The sequence below is a fragment of the Chiloscyllium plagiosum genome, chromosome 16 (assembly GCF_004010195.1).
Source record: "Chiloscyllium plagiosum isolate BGI_BamShark_2017 chromosome 16, ASM401019v2, whole genome shotgun sequence".
NCBI lineage: Eukaryota > Metazoa > Chordata > Chondrichthyes > Orectolobiformes > Hemiscylliidae > Chiloscyllium > Chiloscyllium plagiosum.
This window is the reverse complement of record NC_057725.1, coordinates 23497344-23517606: the sequence shown is the minus strand read 5'-3', so window position 1 is coordinate 23517606 and position 20263 is coordinate 23497344. Positions and strand designations below refer to the sequence as shown.

Below are 20263 nucleotides of genomic sequence, written 5' to 3'. Positions count from 1 at the left end.
CAGTTTGATGTGGCAAGGAGTTCCAAAGACACTCAACTCTCTGGGAGAAGAAATTCCTCCTCATCTCAGTCTTAAAAATAGCATCTCTTTGTTCTGAGACAATGCTCTATGGTCCTAGACTCTTTGTAAGGGGAAACATCCTCTCAACATTTACCCTGTAAAGGCCCTTAAGAGTCTCTTTTAGAAGTTTAAATGAAATAATCTCTGTGTCCTAAGCTCCAGTAAGGAGATTCCCAACCAGTTTCATTTGTTCATTTGACAATCACTCCAAACCTGGGATCATCCCAGTGAGCCTTTTCTGAACTACTTCCAATAAAATGATAGCTTTCTTTAATTAAGGAGAGCAAAGACCAAAACTGAGGCAGCACAGTGGCTCAGTGGTTAGCACTGCTGCCTCACAGCGCTAAGGAACGGGTTCAATTCCAGCCTCAGGCGACTGTCTCTCTGTGTGAATTTTACACATTCTCCCCATGTCTGCGTAGGTTTCCTCCGGGTGCTCCGGCTTCCTTCCACGGTCCAAAGATATGCAGGTTAGGTAAATTGGCCATGCTAAATTGCCCATAGTGTTCAGAGATTTGTAGGTTAGATGCATGAGTCAGGGGTAAAATGTAGAGTAGTAGGGGAGGGGAATGTGTCTGGGTGAGTTACTCTTCGGAGGGTCGATGTGGGCTTATTGGGCCGATAGGCCTGTGTCCACATTGTCGGGATTCTAAGATCATGTCGGGATTCTAAGAAAACTGCTCATAGTACTCCAGATGTAGTCTGACCAGACAATTGTGCATTTTCGGTAGGTCTTCCCTTCTATTACAGCCCAACACCCCCACCCTTGAAATAAGGGCTGGCAGTCCATTAGCCTTCCTGATTACCTGTTACACCTGTGTGTTAGCTTTCTGTAATTCTCGCACCAGTATCCCCAAGTTCCTTTGCAGGCAGCTTTCTGAATATTTTCTCCTCCAGTTAAATAATATTCTGCTCTTGTTCTCCCTTCCAAAATGAGCAATGTCATATTTTCCCACATTATATCCATTTGCTAACTGTTTGCCCACTTACTTAACCTATTAGAACCTCCCTGTAAAATGTTTGTAACCCTCTCACAACCTGCCTTTCCACCTGATTTAGTGTCATCTGTGAATTTGGCTACAGTATATTTATTTCCTTCCTCCAAGTCATTAACATATATTTTAAACAGTTGCGATCCCAGCACTGATCCCTATGGAACCCTACTGGTCACAAATCGCCAAATCGAAAAAGAACCCCTTATCCCTACTTGCATGTTCCTGCTCATGAGCTAATTCTCCATCGATGTCAATATATTAGCTCCAAAACAATGGGCTCTTAACTTATGACAACATTTTATGAGGTACTTTATCAAATGCCTTCTGAAAGTCCAAGTTTGACTCATCTATTGGTTCTTTGCTATCCACTCTGGTTGAGACTTATTCAGAAAACTCTAATGAAATAGTCAGGCACGATTGCCCATTCATGAAGATATGCTGACTCTGCTTGATTAAATTATGATTTTATAAATATTCTGCTATTACTTCCTTAAAAATTGATCCCAATTCTTTACCATTATAGATGATGGGCTAATCAGCCTATAGTTTCCGAGAGTTGCATCCCTCCTTTTTTGAATGGGGATCTCACATTAACAGTTTTCCAATCCTCTGATACTTCTCCAGAATCCAATGATTTTTTGGAAAATTATGACCAATTCATCCACTATCCCTGTAGCTACATCTTTTAGGATCCTCGGATGCAAGCCATCACACCAGGGGATTTACCTGCTTTTAGCCCCATTAGTTTATCTGCTGATACTTCTTTAGTGATGTTGATGGTACTTAATACCTCTCCCGTATTTTCAAATATTAACAAAATTTTCAAAGTATCTTCCACCATAAGATTAATGAAAAATATCTGTTTAACTCCCTTGCCATCTCCTTGTTTATTGAAATCATCTCCGCAGATTCATTTTAAGGGGCTTATGCTCACTTTGATCTCTCTCCTTCTTTTCATATATTTAAAGAAACTTTTATTGTCAGTTTGTACATTCATTACTAGTTTGTCCTTGTAGTTTATTTTCTCAGTATTATCTTTGCTGGATTCTGAATTTATTTCAGCCTTTGGGACTATCACTGACTTTGGCCTCCTTGTATGCTTTTTCTTTCAACTTACTACTTTCCTAATCTCCTTGGTTAACCTTGCTTAATTCTACCTTGACTGCTCTTCTCTTATATTTGCAAATGTTTCTTCTCGATGGGAATTGTAGCTGCTTCCTGACCTCTGCAAAATATCTTTCTGCAATAAATAGCAGAAATAGTCAGTCCATTCACTCATCCATTTTTAAACCTTAAATCATTCCTGTGTTCAGCTTTGTTCCAAAACAGATCTGTTCATTGGCTGTCTCACTCCATAACTACCATTACTCTGGATCTTGGAAACTGTCACTCCGAAGTATTAAACTTCAAACTCAAAACGCATCACCAAATACCTTCAGAGAGTCATAGAGTCATGCAGATGGAAGTAAACCCTTCTGTCTAATGAGTCCATGCCAACCATATTCCTAAACTAAACTAATCCCACTTGCCTGCACTTGGCCCATATGCCTCCAGACTTTTCCTGTTCATGAACTTTGCTAAACGTCTTTTAAGTGTTGTAACTGTATCTGCATCCACCACTTCCTCTGGGAATTCACATACAAACCACTCTGTGAAAAAGTTGCCAAGCATGTCCTTTTTAAAACTTTCTCCTTTCACCTTAAAAAATCCTCCTAGTTTTTTTACCTACCCACCCCTGGGGAAACAACCCTTGCTATTCACCTTATCTATGCTCCTAATGATTTTATACACCTCTATAAGCTCACTCCTCAATCTTCAATGCTCTAGTGCAAAACGTTCCAGCCTATCTAGCCTATTTTTATAACTCAAACTGTCAATTGCCAACAACATCTTGGTCAAGCTTTTCTGAAGCCTCTCCAATTTAATAATATCCTTCCTATGGTAGGCTGAGCAGAAGAGGCCTCACCAACGTCCTGTGGAATCTCAAAATGACATCTCAACACCAATTCTCAAAGATCTGAGCAATGATGGCAAGCATGCTAAATGCCTTCTTAACCACCCTGTCTACCTGTGATGGAAATTTCAAATAATTATTTACTTGAATCCCTCAGTCTGTCTGTTTTACAACATTGCCCTTGGCCTTCGCATTAATTGTAAATGTTCTACCTTATTTGTTTTATCAAAATGCAATACCTAGCATTTATCCATCTACCATGCATCAGCCCATTGAGACAATTGCTCAAGATCTTTTGGTAATTTTAGACAACCTTCTTCACTGTCCACTATACCACCAATTTTGGCGTCATCCGCAAACTTAGTAACCATGCCTCCTATATTCTGATCTAAATAGTTTATATAAATGACAAATAAAAGTGGTCCCATCCCTGCGGAACACTGCTGATCACGGGTCTCCAGTCCAAAACCCAACCTGTTCAGCCATGTTATGACACACTTTCATGGCAGTTCGAATTTGGATTTGAAACAGGACCTTCTAGACCAGTTATAGGGACACTTGCACAGTACCACATGACCCACTCCACCCATCCAACTTGATGTTCGTTGCCTCCTAATATCACACTTTTAATTGCTTTGGGTAATTTTCTACAATAAAGATCTGACATAATTGCATTTCAAGTGATCTTTGTGATATTGGTTAAGTATGATTAGCCAGGAAATTCAAGAAAAAGTGGCAAACATTATTTCGTATCAACTTGAACCAATACAAAAGGCAAATGGGTTGTTTGATTGATAATGTAAAAATCCCTCACTACTACTATATAAAGTCAGCTTAAATTGTCTGTTGATTTCCAGGAGTGAGCTTGAATAAGAACCTTTAAATTCAGAGATGAGAGTGCTGTCCAATTATGCCAAGTTAACAACGCTTTAATTGTGACCCACAATAATTTAGAAAATTGCATAATTTTTGTCAACTCTATAAATCTATTGTCTAAATACAAAAATATTTATTGAATAGTAACCTGTTCACATCTGACATCTAAACCCAATACTGTTACCTGGGTCACCATTTGAACATTTCCCAGAAGGACTATATATCTGGAAGTTTGGATTACTACTGCTGATAGTGGATTCTCGTCTCCAGGTAAATATATTCAAGACTAATAGTTACTTTTTTTTCTGAAATATACTGATATTTTCCAGTGTTTAAATTTATTTAGATGAGTGCCTAATATTGCTGAGTGATGTATAGAGGGTGTGAAAGGCTGGTCAGTATATTTTCAGATGTTTATAGTATATTTACCAAACACAAAGACAAATCAGGCAAGACTTCTTCATCTAGTATTATTCACACTGTTATTGTACAGTAAAATAAGTCCTATGAAGACCCTCATGTAATGTTACTTGAGGAATGGAATGTGAAGCATGCACATTGATATTTAGTTATTGTTCAATAGCACATTCCCATGATTGCAATTACTACTTTAGATTTAGAAAATTGTTCAGAAGAGATCCTGCAAGCTCATGATGGTGAGGAGAAATGTTTATCCAGAAGATTATTACCACCATGCAAATTGCCATTCTGCAATATGCAGAGCTGCATCAATATAGCTATAGAGGAGTCTTTTGCATTAAGTTATTTGAATCTGCGTGCATCTCCCACTGTATTTAATACAGTAACATATGTGGGTTCATGGTTAGCTGAGAATGGTAACAAGCAGTAATATAATTGAGTTCAGATGAAATCTTAAATGCCAAGAGTGAAGCTCAATTACTTTATAATCATCTACTGAATTCTAAAACGTAATTACAGTTTTAAAGACAGCCCCTAGTGTGGGTTTTTTATAATGTATATTGTTTCCACTTTATATGCAGTCTTTATTCTGTCTTTCAGCCAACAGCAGCTGTCGGTGTGGGTGCTGAGGCTTTGATATTGTATGTCCTTCATGTGTGACAATGCTCATACAAGTGAATTAACGATAGTGGTATCATTACTTAAGTTTTACCATGCTATAAAAAGCAGTTTGTTATTGGAAGCTTTATGTCTGGTCTGTGAATATCGCTTAGCAGCTTCTTCAAAAGCTGCAAAGATGGTAGAATAGTTCTCAGTATTCATCAAAAGCCAACAAAGATTTGATGCTAAATGATGTGGTGAAAACAATTTAGAATTTAGATATTGATTAACTTTACCTCTTATGAGCAATGTAGTTTTTTTTTAGTGCTGTGCTTTAATTGTGATGATCAACCTTGTTTCACTGCATCTTAAACTCTACTTATTGGCAATTACTGCTGGGATAAACATTGTACACTCTCTTTCATTAGATTTAAACACTCTCAAATTTGTCCTTCGTCACTGCCAGGCTTAAATGCTACCTCTGCTTTCCAAAATTCTCTTAGCATTGTAGTATGGTGTATCATAAAGTTGAAATCGGAGGCTTAATTACATTAAGAGTAATAACACAGCCGAACCTATTGAATACACAGTGGATCACATCATTTTTATCCTGTATTAGCTGAGCTAAGCAACACAAACAGAATAATCAACATACTATTTGGCTGTCATCTGCAGTGTAGAGACTAGAGATCACAAGGAGTTTTCCCTTGCTACAGTGATAGCCTTTTTATTTTAGACTCCCATCTGGGAGACTATGAGCACATTATCATACTGAACGCAGGGTTTTGTGTAATCTGCTTAGTGGCGCTGCAGTCCAGATCCTTCATTGCATATTTTGCAATTTATAATTTAAATGAGAACGCTGTTCTGACAGGCTTTGAAATTTATTAAAACTCTTTTGTGCATATGCTTTTGTTCTTGACTAATAGGCTCAGCATATTTTGGATGCTCAAGTGAAATGATTAATTTTTATTCATGAGTTTTAAAGTCTAGGGATTAAATGTGGATTGATATTGCTGTTCCCGTTTATGAGTATGAGATGAGAGGTGTTTTTTGTTAAATAAGGAGGAAAGAAAACAGTAGCTTCCCTGTCATAACTGATCAGTAACAGGAATACAATTCTATTACATAATGTCTTGGATTGAGACATTTGGAGGCTTATTTATCCAATTTTGTAAGCTGTCATGCATAGCTTCTGTTTGTGCACTTTTTGGCTAAGCGTGAAAGTATTAATGCCAGCGTTAAAAGTGAAGACTCAAAGCTGACAAATGGTAAATATAATCATTTAATGTTTGAAAAAAAACTTACTGTTAACAGAAAATAGTAAATCAACATAACCCAAACTGAAGTGAATCAATCAATCCACTGAAACATGCAAAAGTGTATTTTTGTGTTTGAATCTATAGATTTATGTGCATTACTAATATTAACATAGATGATATATATTTACTTTAAACTTTTTGGGAGAAGAAAGGCACTGTACTAAAAGTTGTAGATTTCTCTTCTGCTAGGTGTTTTCGGACTTCAGTGTCTCAATTGAAACTTACTTTTTAGGGAGCATACTGCAAGTAAAAGTACTACACCAATAGGTGATCTAGCATGACTTTTATCCTCCTGATCATGAGATAATGCTTGCAAAAGCAGAAGACCGAAAATGAGAGAAAAATAGTTAACCTTGTTGCTTGAAATTGGAAAAAAAATTCACTTCTCTGAGGAAAAATGCATTGACTTAATGGAGAGATCTAATTTCTATACTTTTTATGATGGAAGTTGTTGAATAATACAATCAAAATCTGAATCAAAACTGCAATGCAAAGAAACAATGAATTGTTTTAAAGAAAAATACTTTAATCTTATATTTATAATGAAAACATTCAAATATTTGATTTCAAATTTACATTTGATAAACATCTTATTTCATGGTGTAGTTAATGTTTGTCAAAGTTACTTAAAACATTCTCATTGAAGAAATGTATTACTTTTAGTGAATTCAGATTAGGAACTAATTTGTTCTTTAAAAATGTCTCTATTTTAAGTTAAATGTAAGAATCATTTTAACGAATATTTGCAATTTAGAAATGAAACACAGATGTTCTGCTAATTGGAGAGTTCATTGATTTCTCTGTAGTATTGTGAAAACTGTCATTTGTAATCCCCTGTAAGGTCAGTCCAGGTGTAAATTTCTAGCAAATCAGTACGCATTTAAATTGAAGTTGGAATTATATAGTGAAAAAATAAACGAGAACAATGCCCTGCTTTGCAAAAGAGCTGTCAGTCAAAGAGATATAACGGGTGATACATTAAAGCTTGAAATGATCAACTAATTTATGTGAATCCTGGTCGTTTCTAAGAGAAAAGAAAATGCTTTATTAGTACAGAGTAAAGCCTGGCCACACAAAACAAGGCAAGTGCATATGGATAGTTCCTTGATATTGTTCACTTGCCATGTAATCTTATTATGCAAAGTTCTAATCTTCACCTAGAATGAATGCCCTTGGGTCACAATATAGTCATATCAGGGTATTTTGGGTCATGCTTTGTGATCCTTGGCTTATTCTTTCCAGTAGAGCTGGGATTTGAGAGCATCCCCAGACACTCTCAAAAATCAGTAGCAGAATCAGCCAGAACCTGATGCAATGTTTGGAAGGCGAGACCAACATGAGGTCTCTGGTAGGATTAAAGTTGATTTGTAGCTGCAGGATTTTCTAACAGATGTATTATTGGACAGGGAATAGAGGCCACCGGCACAGTGAAATTGGATCACATTTGCCATTCTTACTGCATCCACTGGTTGCTAAAGCAGCAGCTGCATGTGGATTTTACTTCTTTCAGGTGAAGTGACTTGCAAGTCATTTTGAAGGAATGAGATGAAAGCAGCTTTGGTGACATTTCTGATGCCTGTAAGATTTAGTACAAATGTAATGCGATTATTGATAAACACCTTCAATGTTGGGAACCACCTGGCAATATCACTGCCAGGCCCTGGGAAATAATCTTTTCCCACCTCTTTACTCTCAGTTGGGAACTCAAAGTGATTTCTTCTATTTTGCACTCAATAACAAATGTAAACAGAGATGGTTTCAATAAATACTGAACTTTATTTATAACCGTAGGCATTAGTTTTGAAGCATTTTTATTTTTAATTACTAATGTGTTCTCAAATGGGTTTTCTTGAATTGTAAAGATAACTGTGAAGCAAATCATGAACAGTAGATGAAATATTTTTGTATATCATCTGTTTCTTTATTACAAGTATTTATTCTGTCAAATTTTTAATATTCATCATCAAACGTACAAATTTTGTAGGCAAATAGAAATTGCTTTGTGAATGATGTTACGACACAGGGTAAACCGACGGGTAACTTACACCACCAACACAGAAAAGATTTAGCCCATGCAGTAATCTATGCAAATTCAAGAGACCAAGAACAATTTAAAATAAAAATTAACAGCCTTATTTCTTAAAGTATAACAGCAAATAATTAACTAGCAACTATTTATAACTCCTTCCTCTAACCTATCTTTTACCTTCTCTTTCTTACAATGCTAGTCCGATAAACTTCCCCACCCCCCCAAAAAAAAATTCAAGTTTTCAAAACCAGCCAGATATTAAATTTTCTCTTCATATCTTCCTCGGTCTTCTTCTTCTTCTTAGGGATTTCTGTTTCACAGATTACTGATCGATAAAGGTACCTTTAAGAGAGCAATTTTTCGGGCAGTCTCCACATGTTGGTGGCATGGCAGTTCTCCTCCCAACTGTTCAATATTCCCTGGTCTTATACCCACAAAGCATCAGATTGTGTCATTGGTTTTTAAGATTGTCAATATACTAAATTCAAACTTGATTGGAATTTCTTTTTTTTTGGGAAGGTATAATTTAAACTGATTGACCTAATTCGAATCTGTTTTTGTCTCCAGGCAACCAGCTACACTAACTGCTGGGCCATATGCTACATTGTATCTTTTTGAGAACATTTCATGCTATCAGATAGTTAAAGGCTAGCAGAACTTTCTTAAAGATACAGTACACTCACATCTTCATAACACTGAGAAGATATAACATAAGCACGAAAAATTGCCTGTCCTCTTCCGAAGTGCTATTGTTTATCAAGTTTTTAAATATAGATCTCTTTGAGTGAAACTTTGTTCTATTCATTAAAATTATCTACTGAATGTAACCTTCTTTTAAATTTGTATTGTGTTGCCACTGAATCAGTTTCTCTGTATTTCCATTAGCAATAAAAGCAAAAGCAGACTGCTCCCTCTCTCAAGCCACCTTTTCCATTTGTCAAAATCGTTTCTTATTCTCTATCTTGGCTACAACGTTACATGCTGCCTCGATGTTTCTTCATTCCCTTATTATCCAAAAAATTCAGTTTACAATAGACCATTTGAAATGTTCAAAACCCTTTTGAGAGAAGTAATTTCTCCTAATCTCAGTCTTAAATAGCTAACCCTTTATTTTGAGACTGTGGATTATAGATTTCATATTGGGTTCTTGGTAGTTAATGTGTATTGCTTCCACTAATTCTCCTTTCTAGATCTTCTCTAAACAACATGTTCAGAAATGTTATTACAACTTCGAGAATAACTGGGGCTTGAACCCTGGCTCAAAGGTAAGGACACTACCTCTGGACCACAAGAAGTTTCAAAGTGGTCACAATAAGACTCAAACCTTTTGATAACATCATCATCCGTACAGAAGTTAGATGCCTTATTAATTAGGCTATATGGTCACCAAATATATATATTTTTAAAATCAGTCTGTTCAGACATGTTATGACACACATTTAGGGCAGGTGAGACTTGAACCTAGAACTCCTAACCCTGAAGTAGGTACAATACTGCGGTGCCATAAGAACCCCTGATCCTCCTTTCTATATAAAATCTAATGGTCTGTCTAATTATTGATGGTAGGGGATAGACCAAAAGTGAGTCTAAATTAAATGAGGCACTTGCCTTAGAGAAAAACAGGCAGAAAATTGCATGATAGTAATTCAAACTATTGACTAGTTTGAATAATTATCCAACACAATCAGGAGTCAATGATGACATTTCTCTTCCAATCTTTCAAGACTACCTGAATACCAAGCCAGGCGTATGTGACATAATCAGATTGAGTGGAGTTTAATATACCTTTCACATGAGCAAGTGACTGAAGTGTCAGTGGGGGAGCACTTTGGGACAAGCGATCATAGTTCTGTTAGCTTTCAAATAGTTCTGGAAAAGGACAGAACTGATCAAAAAGTTAAAATTCTAAATTGGAATAAGGCCGATTTTGATTATATTAGACAGGAACTTTCAAAAATTGACTGGGGGAAGCTATTCGCAGGTAAAGCAATGGTTGGGAAGTGGGAGGCCTTTAAGAATGAGATAACAAGAGTTCAAAGACATTATGAAGGGCAAGGCTGGTAGGTGTAGGGAATGCTGGATGACTAGAGAAATTGAGGCTCCAGTTAAGAAGAAGAAGGAGGCATATGTCAAGTATAGACAGCAGGGATTGAGTGATTAAGATGTCCCTGACTTCTTCATGTGCAGGAAGTGTGTCCACTCTTGTTAGACTGCATGATGGCTCTGAAGCCACAGATGGACTCACTTTGGAGCATCCGCGATGCTGAGGACGTCGTGGATACACATTTAGTGAATTGGTCACACTGCAGCTTAGGATTGCTGAGGGAGGAAGGGAATGATTGACCAAAAGACAGAGAAAGAGCAAGAAGGCAGTGCAGGTGTCCCCTGCGGTCATCTCCCTCCAAAACAGGTATACCGGTTTGAATACTGTTGGGGAAATGGCTCACCAGGGAAAGGCGGCAGTAGCCAGGTTCATGGCACCGTGGAAGGCTCTACTGTACAGAAAGGCGGGAAAAAGAGTAGAAGTGCTATAGCCATAGGGGATTTAATTGTAAAGGGAGTAGATAGGTGGTTTTGTGGTTGAAAATGAAATTCCCGAATGGTATATTGCCTCCCAGCTGCACTGGGATTTCTCAGATCATCTGCAGGATATTCTGAAGGGGGAGGGTGAACAGCAGTTGTCGTGGTGCATATGGCACCAATTATATAGGTAATAAATGGAATGAGGTCCTACAAGCAGAATTTAGGGAGTTAGGAGCCAAGTTAAAAAGTAGGATCTCAGAGATCGTAATCTCAGGTTTGCTACCAGTGCCACGTGCTCGTCAGAGTGGAAATGAAAGAATAGGCAGGATGAATGAGTGGCTTGAGAGATGGTGCAGGAGGGAGGGGTTCAGATTTTTGGGACATTGGGATTGGTTCTGAGGGAAGTGGGACTATTACAAATCAGATGGTCTACACCTGGGCAGGGCTGGGACCATGTCCTCGGGGATGCTTTTGCTAACACTGTTGGGGAGGGTTTAAACTAATGTGGCAGGGGGATGAGAACCAAATGAGGAGGTTAGTGGACAGTAAGGAGGTAGTAACTAAAGCCTGTAAGGAACTAGATAATGAAGTCAGTGTAACTAAGGGGAAGAGTAGGCAAGGAGTAGATGATGAACGCAAAGGGAAAGGTGGTCTGAGGTGCATTTGTTTTAATGCGAGAAGTACAGTAGGTAAGGCAGATGAATTTAGGGCTTGGAATTGGTACCTGGGACTTGGTTGAGGGAAGGGCAAGATTGGCAACTAAATATCGCAGGATGTAGATGCTTCAGGTGGGATAGAGAGGGAGGTGAATGGGGTAAAGGAATTGCATTACTCATCAGAGAAAATATTACAGCTTTGCTGAAGGAGGGCACTATGGAGGACTCGAGCAGTGAGGCAATATGGGCAGAGCTCAGAATTAGGAAGGGTGCGGTAACAATGTTGGAGCTATACTACAGGCCTCCCAACAGTGAGCGTGAAATAGGGGAACAAATAATCAGATTATGGAGAAATGTAGGTACAGCAGGGTAGTGGTGATGGGAGATTTTAATTTTCCCAACATTGACTGGGAATCACTTGGTGTTCGAGGTTTAGATGGAGCAGAATTTGTAAGGGGCACTCAGGAAGGTTTTCCAGAGCAGTATGTAAATTATGGGCGGCACGGTGGCACAGTGATTAGCACTGCTGCCTCACAGAGCCAGAGACCCAGGTTCAATTCCTGCCTCGGGCGACTGACTGCGTGGAGTTTGCACGTTCTCCCCGTGTCTGCGTGGGTTTCCTCCGGGTGCTCCGGTTTCCTCCCATCGTCACAAAGATGTGCAGGTCAGGTGAATTGGCCATGCTAAATTGCCCCTGGTGTTAGGTAGAGGGGTAAATGTAGGGGTATGGGTGGGTTGCGCTTCGGCAGGTCGGTGTGGACTTGTTGGGCCGAAGGGCCTGTTTCCACACTGTAAGTAATCTAATCTAATCTAATCTAATCTAAAAAAAATAGTGCAACTCAGGAAGGGGCCAAACTGGACCTAGTATCTGGCCAGGTGGTTGATGTTTCAGTGGGGGATTACTTTGGAAAAGTGATTACAGTTCTGTAAGTTTTAGAATACTCATGGACAAAGACGAGAGTGGTCCTAAAGGAAGGACTTCCTAATTGAGGGAAGTCCAACTATAGCAAAATTTGGCAAGAGGTGGAGAATGTGGTTTGGGAGTAGCTGTTAGAAATCCACATTTGATATGTGGGAGGTTTTAAAGAGAAGTTGATTAGAGTGTAGGACAGACATGTCCCTGTGAAAATGAGGGATAGAAATGGCAAGATTAGAGAACTATTGGTAACAGGTGAAATTGTGAGATTAGCTAAGAGGAAAAATGAAGCATACATAAGGTCTAGGCGACTGAAAACAGATGAAGCTTTGGAAGAATATTGGGAAAGTAAGAGCAAACTGAAACGAGGAATTAAGAGGGCTAAAAGGGGTCATGAAATATCTTTAGTAAACAGGGTTAAAGAAAATTCCAACGCCTTTTATTCGTATATAAGGAGCAAGAGGGTAACGAGAGAAAGGATTGGCCCACTCAAGGACAAAGATGGAAAGTGTGAAGTCAGAGAAAATGGGTGAGATTCTTAATGAGTACTTTGCTTCAGTACTCACCGAGGAGAGGGGCATGATGGATGTTGAGGTTAGGGACAGATGTTTGATTATTCTAGGTCATGTCGGCATAAGGAGGGAGGAAATGTTGGGTATTCTAAAAGGCATTAAGGTGGACAAGTCCCCAGGTTTGGATGGGATTTATCCCAGGTTACTTAGGGAAGCAAGAGAGGAAATAGCTGGGGCCTTAACAGATATCTTTGCAGCATCCTTGAATACAGGTGAGGTCCTGGAGGGCTGGCAAAACACCACCAGTGCTTCATCTGGAGGCTCACTGAAGTTGTTACCGAGTATGGTGACAAAACCTCTGAAACTGAACGTTCCAGCTCAGCGAGCAAACCTATATCCAGAACCTCAACCTGAGCTACAAATCTTCTCAAAACTCATTAACATCTATGGGCACAATACATTAAAACTGGCCCGAAAATGGAAAACCAATGCCATCCAACAGAGCACCACCCGCAAACAGCTGTACTTCCTGCATGAATGCCTAAGGAAACAGGTATTACTTAAATGTTTTAAGTACACACCTCCCTTTAACACCCCACTAGCCAAAAGAATAGCAGAATAAAACAGCCACAGAATGCGTAGAGAAGTGATTAATGATGCCCACAACATACTCTGTAAATATAACCGGGAAATTTTGCACTAAAGATCTTTACTCGCTAATGCAACAGACCATGAATAGACAGACACAGCACAACAAGCCATAGATATTAGACAGTGACAAACACAGAAAATGAAAAAAACTAGACATGCAGAAAAAAAACTAGACAAAGTTACACAAAATAACAACCTGACAACACAGAAGCATGGATAAAAATCTGATGTGACCGACCCTTAACAGGCACTGAAAAAGCCATCTTAGTAAGAGGAATAAATTACAACTTCCAGGATGCAGACAAGAAAGGTTTCTTCGCATTATAAACAACACTGAAAGACAACCAACTCACAGAAGAAACCCAGCAAACCATCAGACAGACAGTCACACCAACATTAAGCAGGAAAAAGGAAGGATGCGCACTCAATACACAAGAAAGAAAAGCATTAGAAAGACTAAAAAAAGGTAACATTGTTATCCTACCTGCAGACCAAGAATGCATGACTCATTTTAAATCAAAGAAACTACATTGAGAAAGTGAACGCACTACTTGCTGATACCACACTTACCAACAAGCGGCGATAGACTCGACCCCATAACTAGAGAACTGAATCTACTCAAAAAACTTCAGAAATCTGGAGAAATAAATAAGACCGACTTCCAAAAAATGAAACCAGATGGATCCAACACAACACACTTCTATGGATAATCCAAAATTCACAAACCAGGAGCCCTCCTCAGACCCATACCTGGTACACCAACTTATAGATTATCCAAGGAGCTACATCAAAGACTAAAACGCTCAGGAGAAGACTCAAGCCACTCCATCCCCTCCACCCAAGAATTCCTGAAGACCATCAAAGACACCAAGATAGAAGAGAATGAAATAATAGTCTCCTTTGACGTAACAGCCCTGTTCACATCCATCAACATCAACCTGGCCCAGGAAACACTGACTACACTATTAGAAGAACCATAGATACATACACCAAACACCACCAACCTCACCAGCAAGGACAATATAGTCAAGCTAGTGGATCTATGCCTGACCACCCACTTCACCTTCAACAACAAAACCTACAGACAAACTAATGGAACACCCATGGGATCTCCGATATCAGGGTTCTTAGCAGAGGCAGTAATGCAGAGACTCTAACAAACAGCTCTGCCAACCATCCAACCCAAACTTTGGGTCCGCTGCATAGATGACACCTTTGTCATCACCAAACAAAACATATTAGAGGAAACCTTCAAGCCCATCGATAAACCCTTACTGGCATAAAATTTACTAAAGAGGAGGAAAGCAACAACAAACTGCCATTCCTAGATATCACAGTAGCACGAACATCCAGTGGGGAACTTCAAACCAGAATCCACAGGGAAACAACACATACAGACCAAATATTGAACTGCAGAAGCTATCACCCCAACATCCACAAATAAAGCTATGTTAGAACATTATTTTAATGAGCCACCACACACTACAGCACAGTTGAACTATGAAGAGCAGAGGAAAATCACCCATACAGTTTATTCAAAAAGAACGGGTACCCAATGAAAACAGTCCTCAGATTTCTCAACAACAAACACAAACAAGCAGACAAAATACGTCTAGAAACCATGACCCACTCTGACTAGTAGCCTTGCATACGGATGAGGAAGGCACCACTTCGACTGGGACAACATATCCATCCCAGGACATGCCAAAAAGAGACATGCATGAGAATTCCTAGAAGCATGGCATTCCAACCAGAATTCTATGAACAAACACGTTGATTTTAATCCCATTTACCACCCCCAGAGAAAAAGAACCGGAAATGACATCACCATAGGAAATGACGTCACCACAGGAAACTACATCACCAACCCAAGGAAACCCAAACAAATAGAAAGTGGGCTACACCACCAGTGCTTCATCCAGGAGCTCAATGAAGATGTTATCTAGTATGGTGACGAAATGTCTAAAAATGAACCTTCCAGCTTAGCAAACAAATCTACATCCAGGATGAAGAACTGCTAATATTGTCCCCTTGTTTAAGAAGAGTAGCAGGGATAATCCAGGTAATTAGAGCTGGTGAGCCTGATGTCAGTGGTAGGGAGATGCTGGAGAAGATACTGAGGGATGGGATGTATTTACATTTGGAAGAAAATGGATTTATGAGTGATAGGCAGCATAGGTTTTGTGCAGCGAAGGTCGTATCTACCAACTTAATAGAATTCTTTGAGGAAGTGACAAAGATGATTGATGAGGGAAGGGCTGTAGGTGTCAGAAACATGGGCCTCAGTAAGACGTTTAATAAGGTTCCCCAATAGGCTGATGAAGAAACTGAAGTTGCCTGGGGTCCAGGGTATACTAGCTAGATGGATAGAGAACTGGCTAGGCAACAGGAGACAGAGAGTAGTTATGGAAGGGAGTTTGTCAAAATGAAGAACTGTGATCAGTGGTGTTCCACAGGGATCTGGGCTGGTACCACTGTTGTTTGTGATATACATAAATGATTTGGAGGAAGGTATAGGTCATCTAATTAACATGTTTGCAGATGATACTAAGATTGGTGGAGTACCAGATAGTGAAGGGGACTGTCAGAGGATGCAGCAGAATACAAATAGATTGGAGAGTTGGGCGGAGAAATGGCAGATGAAGTTCAATCTGGGTAAATGCGAGGTGATGCATTTTGGAAGATCCAATTCTAAAGCGAACTATATGGTAAATGAAAAAGCACTGGGGAAATTGATGTACAGAGAGATCTGGGTGTTCAGGTCCATTGTAACCGGAAGGTAATACAGGTCAATAGAGTGGTCAAGTAGGCATATGACATGCTTTCCTTCATAGGACGGGGTATTGAGTACAAGAGTTGGCAGGTCATGTTACAGTTATATAGGACTTTGGTTTGGCCACATTTAGGAACTACAGTTCTGGTTACCACATTGCCAGAAGGATGTGGGTGCAGAGGAGGTTCACCAGGATGTCACCTGGTATGGAGGGCGCTAGCTATGAAGAGAGGTTGGGTGGATTAGGAGGTTTAGGGTGGACCTCATTGAGGTCTACAAAATCATGAGGTAAAAACAGGGTGGAGAGCAAGAAGCGTTTTCCGAGAGGACCCAATTACTAGGGGTCACGAGTTCAAGGTGAGAGGGAAAAAGTTTAAGGGAAATATGCGCGGAAAGTTCTTTATACATAAGGTGTTGGGTGCCCGGAATGCATTGGCAGCGGAGGTGGAAGAGGCGGGGCAGGGAGCAGAGGGATACAGGATTCTTGAAAAATAGGCGACAGGTTTAGATAAGAGATCCGGATAGGCACAGGCTTGGAGGGCCAAAGGGCCTGTTCCTATGCTGTAATTTCCTTTATTCTTTTATTCTAATATAAGGGCAGTCATGTACATTCAAGGGGGAAATCGGGAGGGCAAAAAGGGGACATGAGATATCTTTAGTAAATAGGTTTAGGAGAATCCAAAGAGATTCTGTCCATTAACTAAGGGCAAAAGAGTACCCAGGGAGTGGATAGAGACCCTTAAAGATCAATATGGCTGTCTGTACGTGGAAGCACACGAGGTGGGTGAGATACTAAACAAACCTCTTGTGTCGTTATTTTCTGTGGAGAAGGACATGGAAGCTATGGAACTTAGGAAAAGAAGTAGTGATGTCTTGTTCAAAAGAGGAGGTCTGGGTGTCTTAATATGCACAAAGGTCAATAAATCCCTGGGACCTGATCAGGTGTATCCTAGAACTTTGTGTGAAGCTAGGGAAGAGATTGCTGTGCCCCTGGCTGAGATATTTGTATAATTGATAGCCATGGGTGAGGTGCTGGAAGACTGGAGATTGGTTAATGTGGTACCATTATATAAGAAAGGCTGTAAGGAAAAGCCAAGGAACTACAGACTGGTGAGCCTTATGTCAGTGGTGGATAAGTTATTGGCATGATTCTGAGGGACAGGATTTATACGTATTTGGAAAGGCAAGGACTGATTAGGGATAGTCAGCATGGTTTTGTGTGTGGGAAATCATGTCTCACTAACTTGATTAAGTTTTTTGAAGATGTGGCAATGAAGATTGATGAAGATAGAATGGTGGACGTTGTCTATATGGACTTCAGCAAAGTGTTCAACAAGGTTCTGCAAGGTAGACTGGTTAGAAAGGTTAGATCACATGGCACCGGGGGAGTTAGCCAATTGAACCCAAAATTGGCTTGAAGGCAGGAGATAGAGGGTAATAGGGGAAGATTGTTTTTCAGACTGGAGGCCTGTGACCAGTCGAGTGTCATAAGGATCAGTGTTGGGTCCACTGTTGCTTGTCATTTATAGAAATGTTTTAAGATGAGCATATCGGAGGTATGGTTATTGAGTTTGCAGATGATACCAAAACAGGTGGTGCAGTGGACAATGAAGCAGATTATCTCAGAGTACAATTGGACCTTGATCGGATGGGCCCATTGTGCTGAGGAGTGGTAGATGGAGTTTAATTTATATAAATGTGAAGTGTTGCATTTTGGTAAGACACACCTGGGCAGGACTTATAGTGGTAGGGCCCTGTATAATGTTGCCTAATAGAGAGATAGGGGTGCAGGTACGTAGTTCTATGAAAGTGGAGTTTTAAGTAGACAGTAATGAAGAAGGCATTTGGCATATATGCTTTCATTGGTCACAACATTGAGTGTAGGAGTTTGGAGGTCATGTTGTGGCTATATAAGGACATTGGTGAGGCCACTTTTGGAAAATTGCGTAAATTCTGGTTGTCCTGTAGAAGAATGTTGTTAAACTTGAGAAGGTGCAGAAACATTTATAAGGATGTTGCTAGGAATGGAGGGTTTGCGTTATAGGGAGAGACTGAATAGGTTGGGGCAGTTTTTCCTGGAGTGCCGGAGGCTGACAGTTGACCTTATTGAGGTTTATAATATCATGAAGGGCATGGATATGTGACGAGCCAAGGTTGTTTTCCCAGGGTGGGGTAATCCAAAACTAAAGGACATAGGTTTAAGGTGACAGTGGAAGGATTTTAGAAGGACCTGAGCAATAACTTTTTCATGCAAGTTGTGGTGCATATATGGAATGAGCTGTCAGAGGAAGTGGTGGAGGTATGTACAATTACAACATTTAAAAGACCACTTTGGTGGTGGGGGGGGGTGTAATCCAAGATAACAGCAACCTAAGAGGATCGCGTTGCAGAGCTTCACACTGCAGCACAACAGGACGAGCTTTTAATCTGCCCATCCTGGACCATTGCAATATCCTGGGGTTCTAGAAAAGTTAACTTACCTGCTTTTCTTGCCATCCAGAGATGCTGAAGAATGCAGGAGGAGCGTTCGAGGCCGGGCCTGTGGTCCAGCCTGCAAGATCCTCGGACTCGATTACCTATCAGGCCCTGGTGAACGAGCTCGCGAAATCTCACGAGATTTTGGGGAAGCAGATGGAGGAGAAGCTGGCCCCGATCTCTATCATGCTGCAGGAGCATGATCAGCAGCTTGGAGACCTGGAAAAAAGGATGGATGAGGTTGAGTACAGATGAGGTGGAAGCTGATGCCAGTTCCTCCAAGGATAGGATCCAAGCCGTGGAGACGCAGGTCCATAGTTTGTGCGACCAAGTGGATAATCTTGAGAACAGGAGTGGAGTGGAGAAGGTCTTAACAGGCTTTCTAGAGTGTTGTGTCTTTCTGTAGTCAGCTGAGACTGCTTTAAACCAGGTAGCAGCCTCAGATCAGGCTGGAATAGTCTTGTGTTGTGGCCTCCACTGCTAGTCCTGGGGGAAGACAATGCCCTGCTTGTGCAACCTTCATCCATCAGGACCTCCGGTCCCTGCTTGTACAGCGAGGCACTGATTTCCCTCGGCATATTTTGTCAGATGCAAATGTCAGGAGCTGTGCAGGACAGTGCTTGCCTGAGTGCACAACAGGCTTTCAAAGATGGGGTGGACTCAAGGTATGCCAATGAATTCTGGAACATCAGCTAAGTGGCGATTTGTACTGGAAAAGGCAGAAGCTAAAATGGGGCTGGAATTGGACATGAGTAGTGCGATAGGACTGTGGAAGGTAATTGGTCCAATTTGTTTGGTAAGATATGAGACAAAATCCTCAGTTTTGTGATGGAAAACCCTTGCAAAAGCTTAGTACAACTCAGACTTCACTAAAATAAAAGACTCTGCAGAAATATTAGCATCTACATCCAGGGCATGAACGCAAACTTAATAACACTACACTCAGATTAAAAAAACGTGCATGGCTGTTGTCTTTGTTTATGAATATTTTATCGGTTACTGTTTGGAAGAGACAAACTAATAGGTCAGTCTGACCACAAGCCACTTCAAAGTATTTTCTTCAAATTGCAGGTCCAAAGCACCTGCATAGAATGTTGCTCAGTTTAGAAAGATACTTTCTAAATGTGCCATGCAAGCAAAAGACCCAGATGTGTATTGCTGACATGCCGTTGAGAACTGCAATCCTTCTAAAGGAAGAAGACGATAACAGAATGTGAAATCTTCTGGATTGGAAGTGAAACAGCAACTTTATATTCTGTAGAAATCGTCTACCCAGCCAAGACTTTGAATCTGATAGCCAAAGATCTTGCTCACATCAAGGAAATTAACCAACAAGATGAATCTCTCCAAGTGCTGCAAAATATAGTCATGGAAGGATAGCCAGAAATCATCTCTGTGTTCACCAAAACTTACAGTGATAAATGGACAGGCCAAGTTGGCATTTTGAACAAAGGAAGTAGAGTAATCAACCCTAAAGGGTTGAGAGAAGGGATGCTAAGGC

The 20263-nt window shown here is 40.1% G+C and overlaps 1 protein-coding gene across 7 annotated transcripts in view; it reads left to right on the top strand.

Annotated features, from left to right (window-relative positions):
- Nucleotides 1-20263, top strand: part of immp1l (inner mitochondrial membrane peptidase subunit 1) — a 166796-nt gene that overhangs the window by 58563 nt on the left and 87970 nt on the right. Inside the window, exon 1 of one of the 7 annotated variants that reach the window (XM_043705553.1) lies at nucleotides 4030-4155. The exons of 5 other annotated variants lie outside the window; for them this stretch is intronic. The gene's annotated coding sequence lies outside the window, so the exon portion shown is untranslated. Of the gene's footprint in view, nucleotides 1-4029; nucleotides 4156-9446; nucleotides 9522-20263 lie in introns of those variants that run through there. One more of the 7 variants, XM_043705555.1, reaches the window with a different exon arrangement.